Source organism: Mauremys mutica, chromosome 2 (genome assembly GCF_020497125.1).
Source record: "Mauremys mutica isolate MM-2020 ecotype Southern chromosome 2, ASM2049712v1, whole genome shotgun sequence".
In the NCBI taxonomy this organism is placed as follows: domain Eukaryota; kingdom Metazoa; phylum Chordata; order Testudines; family Geoemydidae; genus Mauremys; species Mauremys mutica.
In genome coordinates this window covers 201,672,555-201,692,686 of record NC_059073.1, presented here as the reverse complement: position 1 = coordinate 201,692,686, position 20,132 = coordinate 201,672,555, and the positions used below count along the sequence as shown (strand labels likewise).

The 20,132-nt window shown below is 42.2% G+C and overlaps 1 protein-coding gene across 2 annotated transcripts in view; it reads left to right on the top strand.

The window, feature by feature from the left end:
- Positions 1–1,335: 1,335 nt before the first annotated feature.
- Positions 1,336–20,132, top strand: part of RALA (RAS like proto-oncogene A) — a 43,562-nt gene continuing 24,765 nt past the window's right edge. Inside the window, exons 1-2 of one of the 2 annotated variants that reach the window (XM_045006250.1) lie at positions 1,336–1,608; positions 2,557–2,590. The gene's annotated coding sequence lies outside the window, so the exon portion shown is untranslated. The remainder of the gene's footprint in view (positions 1,609–2,556; positions 2,591–20,132) is intronic. The other variant, XM_045006249.1, reaches the window with a different exon arrangement.

The window sequence follows — 20,132 nt, the reverse complement described above, 5'->3', positions numbered from 1 at the left end:
ACACTGAGCATGCCCTAAATGTCCATATTCTCACAGTGAGAAGTCCCTTGTCCCAGTGTGCATACCTGGGGATTTCCTTCTTCCTCCCTCCTTTTATTATTGCCCTCTACTTTCTTCTGTTTAGGGCTATTTTCTAATAACTGCACAATCACTTTTAAAGTCCTGTGTGTTGATCAGGTGTTAATACTTGTACTATAATACATGCCAATTATTACCACTTCACAGATGTGACATTTATCATTTGTCTCTAATTAATTTGTGAGATAGTCTGAAACCTTTAATAGAATTGAGATAAAAATAATTTAAAAACACACACAAAAATATGAAATTTGGGGCTCAAATTATACTTAGCAGTAGGGTGCACTCCTACCACAGTGTGGAGAGTTTGGGCAGAAAACCCTTTTGTGCAATTTAAAAGATTCAGAAGTTGGAAGTTAGATTGGAGTGGGCAGAAATTGTGGAACTTTGCTGATGCTCCCCCACAGTAGTTTGTATATTCTGTTGAAAAGATCAGGGGAGAATGAATTAATAACAGTGACATTGCAACAGGACACAATTCTATTCCAGAGTTAATGCTGCATTGAGCTGAATGGGGGCAGTCCAGAAACTATGGAGAGCTAATTCGACAGTCCGTCTGCAGATCCAGGGAGGCAGCACTGAACTGGGGCATTTTTCTTTGCAAGAATTTATTAAAAGGCTGAAAACATTTTTTGGGTGGGGGGAGAGGGGAAGGGAGATGTGGGATTTCCTCCCATGCTTCCCTCTCACCCCACAGTGCAGCGTATAGGGCACGGGTAGGGAACCTATGGCACGCGTGCCGAAGGCGGCACGCGAGCTGATTTTCAGTGGCACTCACACTGCCCAGGTCCTGGCCACCGGTCTGGCGGGCTCTGCATTTTAATTTAATTTTAAATGAAGCTTCTTAAATATTTTTAAAACCTTATTTACTTTACATACAACAATAGTTTAGTTATATATTACAGACTTATAGAAAGACACCTTCTATAAACGTTGAAATGTATGACTGGCACGCGAAACCTTAAATTAGAGTGAATAAACGAAGACTCGGCACAGCACCTCTGAAAGGTTCGCAACCCCTGGTACAGGGCGAGTGTGCAGACACAAGCCACGTCCCTCCACTTCACAGCCACGCCCCTAGCCCCCCCCCAGTGGGCACGCTCCCTTCTTCCCAGCTCCTCCCAAACCCCGCCCCCAAGCAGCATTAGCTCCTCCCCTTTCATTCCGAGCCCCCTTCAAGCTCCGCCCCTCCAATAGCCCCGCCCCTCCGTCCCAGCCTATTAGAGGCCGCGGCCTCGCCGCTTCACTTTCAGCCATCAGCGCGGTTGCCCCGTTTCCCCCCGGAAGTCGCTGCCTGCCTGGCTCCGCCCCTACCCGGAAGCAGGTTCCACCCGGGCCCGGCCGGCCCCCGGAAGCAGCCCTGTGTGGCGGGTGCTGGTCTCAGCCCCTGCGCGGAGCCAGAGTCTCTCCGGAGCTGGGCGGACGCTCCCCCCGCCCCCCTCAGCCCAGCGCGTCTCGGAGCGCGGCGGCCGGAGGCGGCGGTGGGCGCGAGACCCCTCGGCAGAGCCGCCGCCCCCCCCAGCCGGGCAGGTGAGTCCGGGCGGAGGGAGGGGGCGGCGCCCCACGGCTTCCCCCCCCCCCCACACGGCGGGAGGGCTCGGTGACCCCGGGAGACTCGCTCCGGGCTTCACCCCGCGCGGCCCCTCCCCGGAGACTCCGGCTGCGGCGCCTCAGGCGGTCCCCCCCCTCCCCCCCCAGTCCCAGCCGGCTCGTGTCACTGGGGCTGGGTGGGTCGGTCGGTGCCTCCCGCAGGGCGAGACCTCAAATTCCCGTCCCCTGAAGGTGAAAAGCCTCCGGGCGCCGGCGCCCTGCCCCTCCCTTCCCGGGGCGGCTGCCCGGGCGCGTCCCGCGCTGGGGGCTGCCCCTGCCGGGGAGGCTCATTCATTCCCGCCCGCCGTCTCGCGTTTGCCGTCCGGCGCTGGGCGCTCCCTGGCCAGCCTTGGCGTGAACGTGCTGGGCCGTCCGCTGCGGGAATGGGTGGGACCCTGTCCCAGAAACTCAGATCCTTGGTTTTTGTTAGTTTGGCGTGTGCGTGTACTCGGGTGAGGCTGGAAACGAATTGCCTGAAATCATGGGTATTTGCTGTAACGCTTTAACAGTTTGATTGATTCACCCGTTTTAAAAATGGCTTTAAGCCAACCTTTTATTTGTAGCTCAGCCACCTGGGTTACTCAAGTTTTATTGTTCTAGTGTTTAAACAGTGGGCCACACCTCTGCTCTAACAATGGAAAGCGCCTATTTTATCCATGTAGGAATGCTTTTTTTGTTCTAAGTGTCCTTCTGATGCAGTGTTAGTTTGTTTTCTAGTATATCTAGTCTTGCCTTCAAAAAATGACCGAGATCTCTGAGAGCAACTGAATTCTAGGGTGTTGTCTTCATCACCATCTTAGGCTGCATTTAAGAGCTGTTTACTGTAAAACTTTATTGCCAGTGGTTCTTTTGTTGTATTAATCTTAATTTTCTTTATCTTAATTATAGTGCCCTGCATAACAACTATAGAAAGGAATACTAAGTATGTATATTAATGCGTTTTCTAAATTCCTAAAACTTTACATTTCCATTTGCTGATTAGGCTATTAAGGATTCAGTCTTGTATCTATATATAGCCTTGCATGTATTTGAGAACTGATTTGCATAACTTCAGCCAAAAATACTGAGATTTTTATTTTATATTTGAATCCCTGCAGAAATCCAATTCCAACAGCCTTGTATTCCATGGTTTACTGGTGGGGGATATATTTGTCTGTAGTGATCAGGTGTGCTAAGTGTGGGGGGGTTTGATGTACATTAACCAACTCTGATGCTGAGCACTGCTTCTTTTACTATAATATCCTGGCTTGCGTGCAAGAATATGCATGTGTAGCAGTATCATTGAAATATATTGTTAGGGATTAATCAACATTTATGGCTTCTGAGTTGGAAACTACCTCAAAATTTCATATCATATCTCAGAATTTCTTTTCAACCAGTAAAATGATTACAGCAGGTGATGCCCTCACAAGAGGGTTGGGTAATATACAGCCCTTCCAACAGTCCTCTTTATAGAGTGCTCAACATCAGTAGAAATGTTCACATCTGGCTTTCTGTACAAACATGTCAATCTAGCAGCCAAATGTGCTGTTAATATTTCTAGCTCTGTTTCCACAGCAACATTTCACATCTAGGATTTTAAATCCGGCTGTGTGGGGTTAATCAAGGTTGAAATGCAAAGAGGTGTTAATCCAGAACAGTGAATTGCTTAATTTCAGGAGGAAGATGTTAGTTGAAAGAAATGCAGATACTACAGTAGTTTAACAAGTGCTATCATTAGACTGGTAGTTAAAAGAAATGTAGATTTCTCTCCCTTTCCCCATTTCGTTCATTGAACAGGAGGCACCTCAACAAATTTATATTAAACTTCTGCAAAAGTCTGAGTAGTTCTAATAGAATGAGGGAAATTCTGAGTGACTCCTGAGGATTTCCTTCTGGAAGTTTAATGGAGATTTTCCTTTATTTCACTCTTGTGACCCTATGTGTTAAAGGTATCAATTTCCACCCTTTAGATTACTTTATCTCAGTGTTGGGGCTTCTGTTTTCTATCCCCTGTTTTTATAGGGACAAATAATAATAGTGACTCCCCCCACTCCTTAAAAAAATAAAACACCTGGCAAACAGAGCCAGTGGTAGAGTGAAATAACTGGATTATGCAAAACAGAATACTGAATTATTCTATTATTGACTCATCTGAGGGCTTGGCTACACTTGAGAGTTGCAGTGCTGGGAGTTACAGGGCTGGTCATCCAGCTGTGTAGGAACAGGGCTGGTGTGTGGCCACATTTGCAGTGCTGTTGGGAGTGATGCATTATGGGCAGCTATCCCAGTGTTCAAATGGCAGCAATGTGCTTTTCAAAAGAGGGGTGTGGGGTGGGGTGTGGCGTAGTGTGACAGGGAGTGGGAGAGAGTGGATTTTTGGAGCCAACACTGTTAGCTTCCTGTCTTGCAAAATCAGAAAATGTTCCCGATCCCTTACCCTTAACTCTTAACTGCAAACAGCCTGCATCCAAGGGACTCCCTTTCTCCCCTCTGCCCATGCTGTTTCTGTCAAGCAAACACTCACTCCCTGCCTGCCTCATTCACAGGGGTTATCTCATTTGATTGTTTAGTCAGGTACAGATTGATCACAGCAAAAAGGAGGTGTTTGATAAGCAGCTCCCGGAGCACGGAGTTCACAACAAAATAAAGAGAGGCTGCATAACAAAATAAAGAGTAATTTAGTTAAAAGCATTCTGGGATATCTGCTAATACCCTGGAGGCCAATAACAGCGCTGGTGTGTGTCCACACTTGATGAGCAGTGCTGGATCACCAGTGCTGCACTCGCTACACTCCAAGCAGACCAGGTGTTCAGCCAGCACTGCAGCCACGGAGTTGCAGTGCTGGATGTGCCTTGCAGGTATGGACGGTTACTAATTGCAGTGCTGGAAAGCCTCCACCAGCGCTGCAACTCAAGTGTAGCCAAGCCCTGAGCTTGCTTTCAGTCAGCTTGGGTTCTGCCTAATTGAGGAAAAGATGCAGTTTCATAGTGCACCAGTATGTCTTAAGAACTAGACATGTTTCAACAACATGTTTAGAATGTTTGGCTGTCATGTGCTAAAAGTTGCTTATGAGGACCTTTTTGGCAACTGGCAGCATTCTTTCTCAGCAACCTCAGAATTCTAACAGAGGGGAAGTGATAAGCACAAATACAGGATTTAGTGTAGAATTATTAGTGACCGTTAACTTGGCAAAAGAAAAACTTTGGAATTTGGTCTGGGATAAGTAACTGTTAACACATGTTTAAAGAGCATCTACTAGCCAGCAAACTTGTATACTTCATGTGTTTAGGGCAGACTTCTAGTACACCTCTAATTCTCAGTGTCAAGCTATTAAAGTATGCTCATTTGCCTTTAAAATTTTATTTTAAACCACATCAATTGGCTATAGAATAGCCAATGTAATATACTTCCATAATATTGAGTAGGCTAATTATGTTGCATGTTTTGTAGGTGTATCACTTCTCCAAACTTAGGTTTCAGTGACAATATATTAACAAGAACAAAATAAACTTGCATAACATTGTGGCAGATTTACTAAATGTAAGTTGATAGCTTCCTCAAAATAGTTCATATGTTCTGATTTTCTTTGCTAGAATCATTAGCTATTTCATGATTACTCTGGCTTTTGGGGGCTTGGGGAAAATCTACTCTTGGCAGGTAGGGAAGTCTCATAAGCAAGTACTATTGGCTGCAGTCTAAATTTTCATTTAAATATTTCTAGCCCCTTGGTGGGGGAGGGGGTAGAGGAGGGAAACCATAGCCTCTCTAGGGGCTTGGCTACACTTACAAATTTGCAGCGCTGCAGCAGGGTGTGAAAACACACCCTCTCCAGGGCTGCAAATTGCGGCGCTGCAAAGCGCCAGTGTGGTCAAAGCCCCAGTGCTGGGAGCGCGGCTCCCAGCGCTGTCCGTTATTCCCCACAGGGAGGTGGAGTACGGACAGCGCTGGGAGAGCTCTCTCCCAGCGCTGGCGCTTTGACTACACTTAGCGCTTCAAAGCGCTACCACGGCAGCGCTTTGAAGTGCTAAGTGTAGCCACAGCCTAGGTCTGGCTCTTGTGCCTTTTTACCAATGCTTCTGAAATTCCATAAGCCACAAAAGTAAACTAATCAGAGACAAGTTGGCTTTTCAGTTTCTCAGATCTCTGTGGCAGCTGTGAAACTGACAACAATCAAGTCAGTTTTGTACTGCAAAGTCTTGCAAAAGCTCAGAATAACATCAGAAGCAGGTGTTGTGAAGGAAAATCTCAAATCAGGTAGGGTGGGGGGGAAGGGTAGAATGTAAGAAATCAGCACCCCCTTTTTGTGGCATAAGATGTAGTAAAGAGGGTTGGTTGCATAGCACTTTGCAAACATTATTTGACTTCTGCTCTTTTTGATCAACTATTTTATAGTTAGCAAAAACACTCTTTATCCAATATTTATTGGATAAATACCAGTGGAATTCACAGGAGAGATCTTGCTCCCTGAACAGTCCTAGAAATCAGGTTTCTATTTAACTTTTAAATAAAACTTTTGACAATTATGGTATTATGAAGGTTGCTGGTAGTGGCCTCATAGGTGGGGTTGCAAATGGAGGATATAAAATGGCACATAGGGTTTAAAATGGAGTATAAATACTATTAAGATAATCTGTTTTATTCTAAATTGCCAGGGTGTAATGGTAACTTGACTGGCAGGTGTAAGGTTCAAATATGCTTTTAAAGCCTTGGTATTTGTTTCACTTGCATTTTGCTGAGGAAAATGATGTAGATAATCATTTTTCTGCACTGCTAATCTTAATCTCCGATTATGATTCTAGTCTTCAGCACTTTGAGACTGCCCACCTAAAAACCCACACGTGCTCTTAACCATATAGGCAGAGACATGTATTCAAATAAATATTAACAGGGAGAACAAAAGAATGGCCATACTGGGTCAGTATGCTGCCTGCCAAGAGTGGCTAATGCCAGGTGCCCCAGAAGGAGTGAACCTAACAGGTAATAATCAAGTGATCTCTCTCTCCTGCTATCCATCTCCACCCTCTGACAAACAGAGGCTAGGGACACCATTCCTTACCCATCCTGGCTAATAGCCATTAATGGACTTAACCTCCATGAATTTATCTAGTTCTCTTTTAAACCCTTCTATGCTCCTAGCCTTCACAACCTCCTCAGGCAAGGAGTTCTACAGGTTGACTGTGCTCTGTGTGAAAAGAACTTCCTTTTATTTGTTTTTAAACCTGCTGCCCATTAATTTCATTTGTTGGCCCCTAGTTCTTATTATGGGAACAAGTAAATAACTTTTCCATATTTACTTTCTCCACACCACTCATGATTTTATATACCTCTATCATCTCTCCTCCCTCTTCCCCTCCTTCCCCCCCCCCGTCTCCTCTTTTCCAGGCTGAAAAGTCTTAGCCTCTTTAATCTCTCCTCATATGGGACTCATTCTAACCCCCTAATGATTTTAGTTGCCCTTTTCTGAACCTTTTCTAATGCCAGTACACCTCTACCCCGATATAATGCGACCTGATATTATGTGCTAAAGCAGTGCTCCCGGGCGGGGGGAGCTGCACACTCTGGTGGATCAAAGCAAGTTTGATATAACAGTTTCACCTATAACATGGTAAGATTTTTTTGGCTCCTGAAGACAGTGCTGTATCGAGCTAGGAGTGTATATCTTGTGAAATGAGGAGGCCACATCTGTATGTAGTATTCAAGATGTGGGTGTATCATGGATATATATGGGCAATAAGATACTGTCTTATTCTCTATCCCTTTTTTAATGATTGCTTTTTTGACTGCCACTGCACACTGCGTGGATGTCTTTGGAGAACTATCCACGATGACTCCAAGATCTCTTTCCTGATTAGTTGTAGCTAAATTAGCCCCCATCAAATTGTATGTGTAGTTGGGGTTATTTTCCAGTGTACATTACTTTACATTTATCACATTAAATTTCATTTGCCATTTTGTTGCCCAATCACTTAGATTTGTGAGATCTTTTTGAGCTTCTTCAGTCTGCTTTGGTCTTAACTATCTTGAGCAGTTTAGTATCATCCGCAAACTTTGCCTCCTCACTGTTTACCACTTTTTCCAGATCACTTATGAATAAGTTGAATAGGATTGGCCCTAGGACTGGCCCTTGGGGAACACCACTGGTTACCCCCTCCCTTCTGAAAATTTACCATTTATTCCTACCCTTTGTTCCCTGTCTTTTAACCAGTTCTAAATCCATGAAAGGATCATCCATCTTATCCAGGACAACTAATTTACATAAGAGCCTTTGTCAGAAAACCTTTGACAAGATCCCTCACCAATCTAAGTACACTATGTCCACTGGATTCCACTTGTCTGAAGGGGTCAAACAAAGATGTGGACAACTCTAATATATTAAGACATGATTTCCCATTACAGAAACCGTGTTGACTTTTGTCCAACAATTTGTTCTTCTATGTGTCTGACAATTTTATCAGGGCTCTGGAGTGGAGCGTGGAGCAGCTCCAGAGCAGTGGAGCTGCAGGTTTTTTGCCTAGAGCTGGAGTGGAGCCAGAGCACAGCTCCAAAGCCCTGAATTCTATCCTTACTATTGTTTCAACTAATTTGCCCGGTACTGACTTAAGACTTACCGGTCTGTAACTCCCGGGATCACCTCTAGAGCCCTTTTTAAATATTGGCGTTACATTAGCTATCTTCCAGTCATTGGGTACAGAAGCTGATTTAAAGGACAGGTTACAAACCATAGTTAATAGTTTCTGCAATTTCACATTTGAGTTCTAAAAACTCTTGGGTGAATGCTATCTGGTCCCTGTGACTTGTTACTGTTAAGTTTATCAATTAATTCCAAAACCACCTCTAATGACACTTCAATCTCAGACAATTCCTCAGATTTGTAACCTACGAAGGATGGCTTAGGTTTGGGAATCTCCCTAACATCCTCAGCTTTGAAGACAGAAGCAAAAAATTCATTTAGTTTCTCTGCAGTGATTTTATCATTAAGTGCTAGTTTTGTATCTTGATCATCCAGTGGCCCCACTGGTTCTTTAGCAGGCTTCCTGCTTCTGGTTTACTTAAATCTTTTGATTTTTTTTTACTAGCTGTTCTTCAAACTCCTTTTTGGCTTATTACATTTTTACACTTAGGAGCATAAACACTGCCAATTTTTCTCTTTACCTCACTAGGATTTGACTTCCACTCTTTAAAAGATGCTTTTTCTTATCTTACTGCTTTTACATGGTGGTTAAGCCACAGTGGCTCTTAGTTTTTACTGTGGTGTTTTTTTTAATTTGGGGTGTACATTGAAGTTGGGCCTCTATTACAGTGTTTTTGAAAAGTGCAGGGATTTCACTCTAGTCATTGTACCTTTTTAATTTCTGTTTAACCTCATTTTTGCATAGTTCCCCCTTTGTGGCATTTAATTTCAGGGTGTTGGGCTGCTGAGGTGTTCTTCCCACCAGAAGAATGTTAAATGTTATGTTATGGTCACTATTTCCAAGTGCTCCTGTTATAGTTACCTCTTGGGCCAGATCCTGTGCTTCACTCAGGACTAAGTGGAGAATTGCCTCTCCCCCTGGTTCCTGTACCAGCTGCTCCAAGTAGCAGTCATTTGAAGTATCAAGAAATTTGTCTCTGAATTTTGTCCTGAGGTGACATGTACCAGTCAGTATGGAGATAACTGAAATCTCCCACTATTACTGAGTTCTTAATTTTGATAGCCTCTCTAATCTCCCTTAGCATTTTATCATCAGTATCGCTGTCCTGGTCAGATAATTGATGATAGATCCCTACTGTTATATTCTTATTAGAGCATGGAATTACAGTCCATAGATATTCTATGGAACATGTAGAATCAAATGAAGTAAAAATCTTAAATTCACATTTTCTTTAACATATGGTGCCCCTCCCCCCACATGACCTGTTCTGTCCTTCTGATGTATTTCGTACCCCAGAATGATTGTGTCCCATTGATTGTCCTCACTCCACCAGGTTTATGTGATGCCTATTATATCAATAGCCTCCTTTAACACAAGGCACTCTAATTGACCCATCTTATTTAGACTTCTAGCATTTGTGTACAAGCACCTTAAAAACTTGTCACTGTCGGCCCTTTTCTGATGTGTCATTCTTTTTTATATGAATTTTCTCATCTGGCCCGGCCCATACTTTATCCTCTTCCATCCTCTCCTCCTGACTATTGATAGAAATTCTCTAGGTTTTAGACTCTCCTCTAAGAGAAGTCTCTGTCCAATCCACATGCTCCTCTGCAGCTTTCCCCCATCTCATAGTTTTAAAAACTGCTCTGCAACCTTTTTAATGTTAAGTGCCAGCAGTCTGGGTCCACTTTGCTTTAGGTGGAGCCCATCCTTCCTGTATAGGCTCCCCCTATCCCAAGTTTCCCCAGTTCCTAATAAATCTAAACCACTCCTCCCTACACCATTGTCTCATCCATGCATTGAGACTCAAGCTCTGCCTGGCCCTGGGCTTGGAACCGGAAGCATCTCTGAGACTGAAATCCAAGACTTATATGGTGGCAGTCTCTTTCCTAGCAGCCTAAATTTGGCCTCCAGGACATCTCTTACCCTTCCCTATGTCACTGGTACTGTTCCAAACCTGAGAGCTTTTATAAAAATATGACTGGAAAAGTATTGCACACTTACAGCCAGATTCTGCAATCTTATTTGCTTTGAGTAATCCCTTATTCTGTTAGTAACCCCATTCAAGCCAATGAGACTACAGAGTAAGGCCAGGTCTATGCTTGGAAGGCTTTGCCAGTATAGCTATACCAGTGTCTTATACTGGCAAAGTGCTTATAGTTGCACATACAGATATACCCCAAAAACTGTACCTCTGCCAATATATTTCATCCCCAAGTGAATTCTGTACTGAGAAAAGCAGTCTTGCTGGTATAACTTTGTTTACACTAGGGCACTTTGCTGGGGCAGCTGTGTCTGTTGCAAATTACAGTTCAGACTGACATATCTATGTTGGTAGAAGCTTAGTGTAGATGTGGCCTGAGTTACTATACAAACCAAGGCTGGCAGAATCTGGACCTTAATCACTTTGCCTGACATTTGTTACTCAAGGTGAGTACACAAAATGAGAGCACATTGGAAGTCAGATACTAAACAAATCAACCAGTGAGAATTATCTTGGCATGAAAATTATTAAAGGACATTTGTTCTAGCAAGTTATGTTAACAATGGAAAATTCTGGTGATGCTAACATTTCACTTAAGTAATACATCACTTGAATCTTTGACGCTTTGCTTCAAAACTTTAAGCACAAAACCAACTCTTTAAACCCATGAAATTCTGCCTTTGTGGCTGGCATCTGTAAGATCAAGTTTTTTAACCTGTAAACAGATCAGGGCATAGATTCTTACTATATAATTGCACAGACTTTGGCCTAGTGGGGCCCTGATGGTGACTAGGGTCTGAATACTACTGTAGTTGAAATTTTGACTTTTAATCAAGAGTGTAAACATGCAGTCAATAAGCTAACCCCTCATAGAACAGATGAGCAAACTATGCTCTTAAAGATTGGAATCACAAGTCAAGTACACTATAAAATAAAAACTGGTAAGCATATGTTTATAGTTTCTAATGAACGGTAGTTGCTTGTGCTGCAAAGTCTAAAGCTGACAATGTAAATCCTTTTAGTCTTATTGAACAGTATTGTTCACGATAGAACATTCAGTACAGTTCATAGGAGTGCCACCTACTTAATTGCTAGCACCTCTTAAGTTGGCACCTTGAAAGGAGACTTCCACAAATATCCAATGCACTAATCAAGCATAACTCAGCCTACTTTGAAGGATCTGAACTCACTGTCAAAGATGGTATAGAAGCAAGAATCTTGCTATACAAGGTAGTAAATAGAGACTGACATTTCACACCATATGTTTTATGGAAATATGCTTGAGTGTAAATATGATGCAACTGGAATATGCTTTATGCAAACAGTCTCTTGTAAGGTATCATAACAAAGGTTATAACCTACTAAATATATCCCTCCTATTTGAATGTATCATACTTTGTTTCTAGCTTCAGATACAAGAAGCTCTGGGGTCCTATTGTAATTATGCAAAGCGTATGCCATTAATGGCTTAAAATTTTGATGTCTCCCATTGACTAGGACAGTTAGTTGTAAATGGTTCTGGTTACTTGCAAACCTTCCTGTGGTCATGTAAGACAGCCCAGGAAGAATGGAGGTGTGTGTTGGGCAGGTCTCGCAGGACATGTGACCATGTCACATGATGCTGAAATCCATCTTAAATCTGGTCCTTTTCCATTTAGATAGAGGGGTGTGGACCCAGAGACAAAATTCCCACCTTGAGCCAAAGCTGTAAAAGGGGGTGGAACAGAACAGAGGTGGCTGCCAGTCATGAGAACCCCCAGTTACCACCTGAGCTAGAACTAACAAGAACTGTACTGGGGAAAGGATTGGGTCCAGACTAGGAAGGAGTCTAGTCTGTGACAGAAGCTTATTGGTATCACCCTGAGGGTGAGATTTACCTGTAAAAAGTTGCCTAATGTATTAGGCTTAGACTTGTGTGGTTTTTTGTTTTGCTTGGGAATTGACTTTTTTTATTACTTCAAACCACTTAAATCCTACTTTTTATTCTTAATAAAATCATGTTTGTTTGTTGAACCCAGAGTAAGTGATTAATACCTGGGGAAGCAAACAGCTGTGCATATCTGTTAGAGGGTGGACAATTTGAGTTTACCCTGTATAAGCTTTATAGAGTGAAATGGATTTATTTGGGGTTTGGATCCCATTGGGAGCTGGGTATCTGTGTGTTTGAGAGAGGTGACCTACTGAGCAGTTTTTGGTTAAAGTCTGCATCTTTGGGGGTGTGGACCAGACCTGGGTCTGTTGTCTGGCTCAACAAGGCAGGGTTCTGGAGTCCAAAGCTGGCAGGGAAAACAGGCTCAGATGTAATTCCAGCATGTCAGGTGACAGTCCCAAGGGGGGCCTCTGTGATCCCAAATCTGTCTCAGACTAGGAAGAAAACTGAAGTGGTGATTATAAGCCACCTAGATGCACTTGAGAAGAAGACTGAGCTCTATGATAAAAGTAAGCTTTAGGGTTTCTGAAGAACAATCATGTTGGGCCAAATGGCTTCTTCCTGTTGAAGAAATTTGCCCTCTAAAAGGGGTGATTTCAGTGGGGACTAGAAAAGAGAAAAATGTGCTCTACTTCTAAATATCAAGTCTTTTCCTAATGTGCAGCACAAGAACAAGAGGAAATGTCACGATCGTATTCAATAAATCAATATTTTACGTCTAAATGCTGTGGGGACTTCTCCGGTAGAGTGCTATTTCTTGTCCTTTTTCTGTTAAATACTAAAACTGCAGTATGTATGAATATAAATAGGTGGGGATAGGGAAGTTATACCAGTGTGGATTTTCCTTCCTCTTTTATTGGCTTGACTCAGTACTCATTTGGTTTATATTATCTACAGCATAATAATGGAATAGCTGAATAGACTTGTCTGAAGAAGGCTGGGTTTTAAAAAGCATTTTAAACTTATTCATATCCTCTTTACTCAAAACATAGTCAGCTGATGTTAAAACACACAGATATAGCAAGGTAAGATGCTAGTAACTCTGCAGAAAACAGGTTTTAAAATTCAGTAGTTTTTCCTAGAAACTTCAGCTTTGATCTTGTAATAGCATCTGCCCAGGTAGATGTCGTCACTGCGTTATCTGGGCCCAAGTTTCTAAATTAACTTCATGTTTTGATGGGAAATCTTCTTTGGAAACTTGCTGCTGAGTAACATTCAACATTAAGATGAAATGTCATAGTTATCCAACAGTTTGAATCTGTCCTAGGACCAACACTACCAGTACTTTTCATCCTTGTTATGATAACCAAGGAAAGGGAAGAACATGTAACTGTTGGGAGACTTTGTAATATCAAATTGGTTTCTTCCTCTTTGACATGTAAACTTGTATCTGATCGGTTAAAATGCTTTGTACAAATTGTCTTTTAAATGAAACGCACAATTTTAGCATGAAACTTACATTTTTCTGTAGATGTGCATGACCCTCGAATTAAATGAGAACTACACACACCATGGCATAGTATGGTAACTCAAACTATGAAACTGAAAATTGATTTTTTTTTCCAGATGTCAAATAAGACTAAATTGTGTCTTCAGAAAGGGAAGAGAATTTTTTTCCCCAGTGTGAGTCTAGTCACATGGAAGACTAAGCTAATTTGCCCCAGCATGTAAGAAACATGTAAATACATATGAAGCTTCTGGGATCTACAACTGCTGAAAATGTTACAGTGGAGGAGAAAGTTTTAAAGCACAACTCCAGAACTGAAAATCTAACCAAAGATGACAACTAAAAGACTCTCTCTCTCCTAAAACTCAGATGAGCTCTGACATTTTAAAGTGGTTTGTTTTTTTTAACTGAGCTACAAGTGCAAGTTAAATGTTGATTGCAAGAAGTGGCTGGAAAATTGTGACCAACTTTATTTTGGCCATCTACTTCATGTTTGAGGAAATTGATAGCTTTAGTCAAAAATCAGTTGAGTGTCAGACATGTAAAACCCAGCATTCTTTTGTCTTACTGGATGTCATGGTATACCCACCCAAATCTGAACTCAGGGGTACCCACATGAAAAACGCCTCCCAAGCCTCCCCCACATTTCCTGGGGAGGCTTGAGAATAAAAAATGAACCAGTTGCCTTAGCAGTGTGAGCACAGACCAACCCCTTGTCTAAGGACTTTGGAATCAAAGGATTCTTTTAAAAAAAAAAAAGTACATTTTATTAAAGGAAGAAACACATCTGAAAACTTAAGCTTTAGGGATTAAACACCAAAAAACTTTCTTGGGGTTCAGCTTAAAGGTTACAAGCAAAATAAAAGCACCTCGGGTTAGCACAGAGGAATCCACAAACCAAAAAGTTTCCTAATCGCATCTGTCTTAACTTTTCTTGTGCTATTTACATATCTGGGGTTCCAAATGAGGCATTTCTAGGCATGATGCGGTTGATTTTCCATACCTGGCTTAAACCTTGCAGCTTGTTGCTGCCTTCCCCTCTCTCCAGCCTGAGAGACAAAAACTTCCTCCCCCACCACTCCCCAGCGGTTTTTCCGATTTGAAAGGGTACAGCCTTCCTTTTGGTTCCCTGGTCAGGTGCCAATTCAGGTTATGCTTCTTAACCCTTTACAGCTAAGTCAATTAGGGTACAGCTGCCAAAGAGGATTCTATAGCTACTGACTGGTGGCTGGGTGTCCATAAAAGGGAGCTACCCCTCATTTATCACACTGGAAGTTAATGGAGATCATTGCCCAAGTAGAGAAGTGTTCGGACCCTGTCTCACTCTGTCTTCCTAGCAAAAGGAGGCAACACATGTGGGAGGAACTTGATTAAATTATAGACTGAACTGTAAAAAGGCTTGTTTTTAACTATGGAGTTCTTGAGTGCTTGCACAACCACTACTTTGTAATGACAGGTGCCTTAAATATTTATACTAAATGGAATGTTACCTAGTGGATAGATTGATAAATTATAGCAAAGAGCATTGAACCTGGGCGTTAATGAGGTCGTTACTGACATGTAAGGGAGCATGTTGAAATACATACTTTGCATGACCTTATTTAGTCTTCTCTTCAGGAATCTGTATTTTGCAAACTCATTTTCTACATCCAGAAATGCATGTGAGGGCAGGAATCAAATATACACTTGACTGTTACTCATGTAAATAAGCCTATTAAAAATTGTGCATATGGCTTTTTGTCAAGATGGCTTTTTTCAAAGTGAGTGACATGTCTGAAGGTAAAATTGTCACAGACCGGTGTCCAGGTAGATTAGTTTTGGCTTAAACATGATTGCTTCTTGACTTCATCTGTCTGTGGCTGTACCTAAGTTAGCTGATCCTTAGTGTTGTGTGACTGTCCTATGGAGGATTCTGTTTGCCTTGTTGTCTCTAAGTATTTGCAGTAAAAGTATTGGATCATTTTAATATACTATCTTAATATGCTTCAGTTGTTTAAAACTGTCAAAGTTTAACATCGTCATGGAGCAAGACAAGACCTAATTTCTGACACATGAAAGTAAAGCATACTCATTTATGCTTTTCTCTGGTCCCAAACTAGGACAAATTGATAAGTCTTGCATTCAAAACCTGGGGTTGGGAGAGGATACCTAAACAAAAGCACTCAGTTTTTGGAGCTAGCTGCAGGCTGGAGCTCAGGAGCATATAGTGCACAGTTGGCTTCAGTTGGGTTTCTAGCATCCAGTTCAGAATACACCAGTCTAATATATAAATGCTCTCATTTGTAATTACAAAGTTTAGGGGTTAACTTTTTGCAAGAGTTAAGTGGCTGTTACAATATAAGTCTTCCAAATGAATTTTTAGCTGTAGTCTGAGCTGGAATTTCTTGGTAAGCAGGAGTCAATGTATTTGATGGAAAACATAATTTTCAATTGTGGGGAGGGAAACTGAAGCAGAATTGATTCTACGAAAACTTATAGGTGTTTAAAACTATATACAGTAGAAATACCAGAATTGGTGTAAAGCACTCTTCCTTGACTTTTCCACTAGTTTGAAACCAAACATACTTCAAGAAAACATGCCCCTTTTCTCACCAGAATGAAAAATCTGCTTTGCTAATGGAAGTAGGTTTAATTGAAACTAACATTTCCAACTTCATGTAGGGGAGATCCAATAAGCCCAGTCAAACTAACTAGCTTTCAGCTAGGTGCAGTACTGGTTTAATACAAAGTCCCAGCACTTGGATGTGTGGCATGTAAAAGCCTAGCTAGAAAGTCAACTCGTGTTCATTCCTTCTTGTCCATCACCAATACTAAAGGTTCTGCAGATTTTATGGCTCCTATGTTATGCCTCTGAAACCCCCACAAAAAGTACAAGGGTTGTTTGTACAGGCGTAAATGGTGGGCTTTTAGTAAATCTGTTGCATGAGAAGGAATAAAATTCAGCTTGCATTTTGGTGGTTGGCTCTGTAACACTAGCAGGATTAAAACAATGAAAACATTTCAGTTAAATAAGTAGATAACTGAAGGATGGACTTGTGTAAGAAGGTGGCATTTAAGTAATTTTCAGAGTAGAAATGCTCTTATAAAAATCTGGTCCGTGTCTAACGCAGCTTACCTTATGAACTGTTTTGTTTTTTGGACAGAATAAAACAGCCATTTTCTAGTAATTATAATGCAAAGTTTGAGATGCTAATCTAGTGATATGCACTAGGGTATCATGTCTGCTAGTGGTATAACCTTGTTAACACTCAAAAGGTGGTGGTTTCTCAGAAGAATTCACTCCTTAGGCTTATCACCTGTCAATTTAATTGACAGCCGTTCACTTCTCTGCTTCATTGCTGGTGAGAGACCTATCTGTGCTGTCATTCCAGTAAAGCGATGGAGCTGCTCCTTTTAAGTGTAACTTGTCTTTTAGTTTGCTTGCTTACTTGAAGAGTATAGAGATGAGCCATGCAGCCTGCTAGGCTGAGAGCTTACTAACAAGGCTCTTTCCTGTTATCCTTGGATCTCTAACCCCCTTGGATTCTCTGATGGGGGAGGGGGGGCGCGGGCACTAACTCAGAAAACATGGCTTTAAAAAGCCAGCTCCTAAGCAATCAGAGGAGTTACACAGGAGCAGCTAACAGGAGATGGGGAATGCAATGTTGAGAATACTCTAAACTAAAACCAATATCGCATCCCCTGATCCAAAAAAGGGAGGAGGGATAGATCAGTGGTTTGAGCATTGGCCTGCTAAACCCAGGGTTGTGAGTTCAATCCTTGAGGGGGCCATTTAGGAATTGGTACAAAAATCTGTCTGGGGATTGGTTCTGCTTTGAACAGGGGGTTGGACTAGATGACCTCCTGAAGTCCCTTCAAACTCTGATATTCTATGACCCTGCAAGAGTAAAAATAATGCAGCAGAAGTCCAGCAGCAGTGTGGTCTTTCCAGTATATTACACTGAATGCAGCATGATGGATTACCTGCCTTGTGGGCAGGTTGTACCTATGGTAAAACCAGCTCACAGCTCTCAGACACAGTACAGGCTCATGAGGCTAGAGTGTCTGAACTGAAGAAGCTAAGGGAGACCAAGTAGTAGATGAGGCTTTCAGGGACCAAATAGAATGGTCCCATCCAGTCTGGCAATGTCTGTGCTGTTGAGGATTAAAGTATGAGAGGAAACCATCAAGCTGGAGCAAAGGGAAACAAACCCATAGTTGGGACCCTCCTTCCAGATGTCATGGTATCCCCTTGCACTGAGAATACCCGTTCATGGAGATCCCTGTTACTAGGAAGAGCCAGGTAGTAATTGGATTTGTGATGACTGGAGAAGGGCATGGTAGATTGCCTGCTTTGTGTGAAGGTGGTTGATGTCACAAGACTTCTAGACAGACTTAGAGGCAGTGCTGGGGGGAAGCCTGTGGCTGTGGTACCTGTAGGGGAAAGTATCCTGAAGACCAAATGTAGGCTGCTAGGTAAGAAATGGAAGTCCAGGACCTCCATAGTAGCTGTGATGCTGACAGACTCCTAGGCCTCACTGAACATTGACAAATGTGTAGCTGAAAGCCATACTGGCTCACCTGTGTGTTAGCATTGTTAAAATAGATTTTTTTTTTTTAGTGTTCAGACTTGATGAAATCCTTGTAGGATGCTCCATGTATTGATCTCACTTAAAACATCTCTAGCCCACAGTATAGAGTTATATTGAGTGTTTGCATTGTAAACCTATGTAATTCACCAAACAAGAAAGAAGCATTAATAAAGTGCTGTCCTGCTTACAACAAGGCCCACTGAAACCAAATGAGCCATTGTGAAACATCAAAGGAGAAAGACTTTGCTCCCCCAACACCCACAAAGATAGGATGAGTTTATGTGCAGGTCAGGTCCCATCAGCTTGAACTCTGGGGGAAGGGAATAACAATGTCTCACAAAGGAACTGTATTGCTATGCTGCTTGGAATTCAGAGTAGGTAATATTTCTAAGCATAAGCAAGAAATCCCCAAGTTGCTTAGTTTGGCTTAGCCATAAGGGACATATAAAGCTTGCATGTATAGTAGCTACTTTTTGAAACCTAAAACTCACTTATGTATTTACCTGCTTTAACCTTGTAAATTACTCTAATTTCTTAAGGCATGTTTAGTTGATTACTGGCTACAAGCGTTGTCTTGGGAGATCTGGGATGCAATTGACCTGGGTAAGTGACTGGCCCTCTAGGACTGGGAGTAACCTGAATATTGTTTACAGATGTTTTGGAGCATGAGCTTTCATGAGTGAATACCCACTTCGTCGGGTGCATCCGATGAAGTGGGTATTCACTCACGAAAGCTCATGCTCCAAAACGTCTGTTAGTCTATAAGGTGCCACAAAGACTCTGCTGCTTTTACAGATCCAGACTAACATGGCTACCCCTCTGATACTGAATATTGTGAATTTTGGTGTAAGGGACCATGTATCACAAAGGCAGGCTTGCCTGCCTGACACAGACCTCAGTGCCCAGGGGAACAGACTCCATGCTAACCCTGTTATAGGGTTTGTGGAGTTGACGTGTTACTAAATTTTTATTGTTCAATGGGGGGTGCCCTTCTTGACAGTCTGCTCTGTGGTTGGCACTCACTGTCATGAGACAGCTTGACAGTAGCATTCTTTGAAATGCTTCCAGTTTTATGAAGACAGGCAGAACTGCAGGTTAATGCGTGAATAAGATGGTGTAGGAAGGAGAGTTTGAGATTTATTACAGGTTTCAGTGGTAGCTGTGTTAGTATGTATCAGCAAAAAAAAGTCCTTGTGGCACCTTAAAGACTAACAAATTTATTTGGGCATAAGCTTTTGTGGGCTACAATCCACTTCCTCAGATGTATGAAGTAAAAGATACAGGAGCAGGTTTAAATATATGAAAAGACGTGGGTTGCTTTACTAGTGTTAAGTTCATCTAATGAGATAAATCAATTAAAAGCAGGATACCAAGGGAGGAGAAATCTTTTTGAACTGGCAAGAGTGGCCCATTACAGACAGTTGACAAGAAGGTGTGTGTAACAATAGGGAGAAATTAGTATTAGGGAAATTAAGTTTAGGTCTTGTAATGACCCAACCACTCCCAGTCTTTATTCAGGCCTAATCTGATGGTATCTAGTTTGCAAATTAATTCCAGTTCTGTAGCTTCATGTTGGAGTCTGATTTTATTTTTTTTGAATTGCCACTTTGAGGTCTGAGTGACCAGAGAGATTGAAGTGTTCTCTTATTGGTTTTTGAATGTGGTGATTCCTGATGTCAGATTTGTCCATTTATTTTGCATAGACTGTCTGGTTTGGCCAATGTACATGGCAAAGGGGCACTGCTGGCACATGATGGCATATATCACATTGGTAGATGTGCAGGTGAACAAGCCCCTGATGGTGTGGCTGATGTGGCTAGTTCCTATGATGGTGTCCCTTGACTAGAAATGTGGCACCAGGGTTTGGTTCCTGGGTTCCTTCTTGTCAACTGTCTCCTCCCTTGGTATCCTGCTGTTA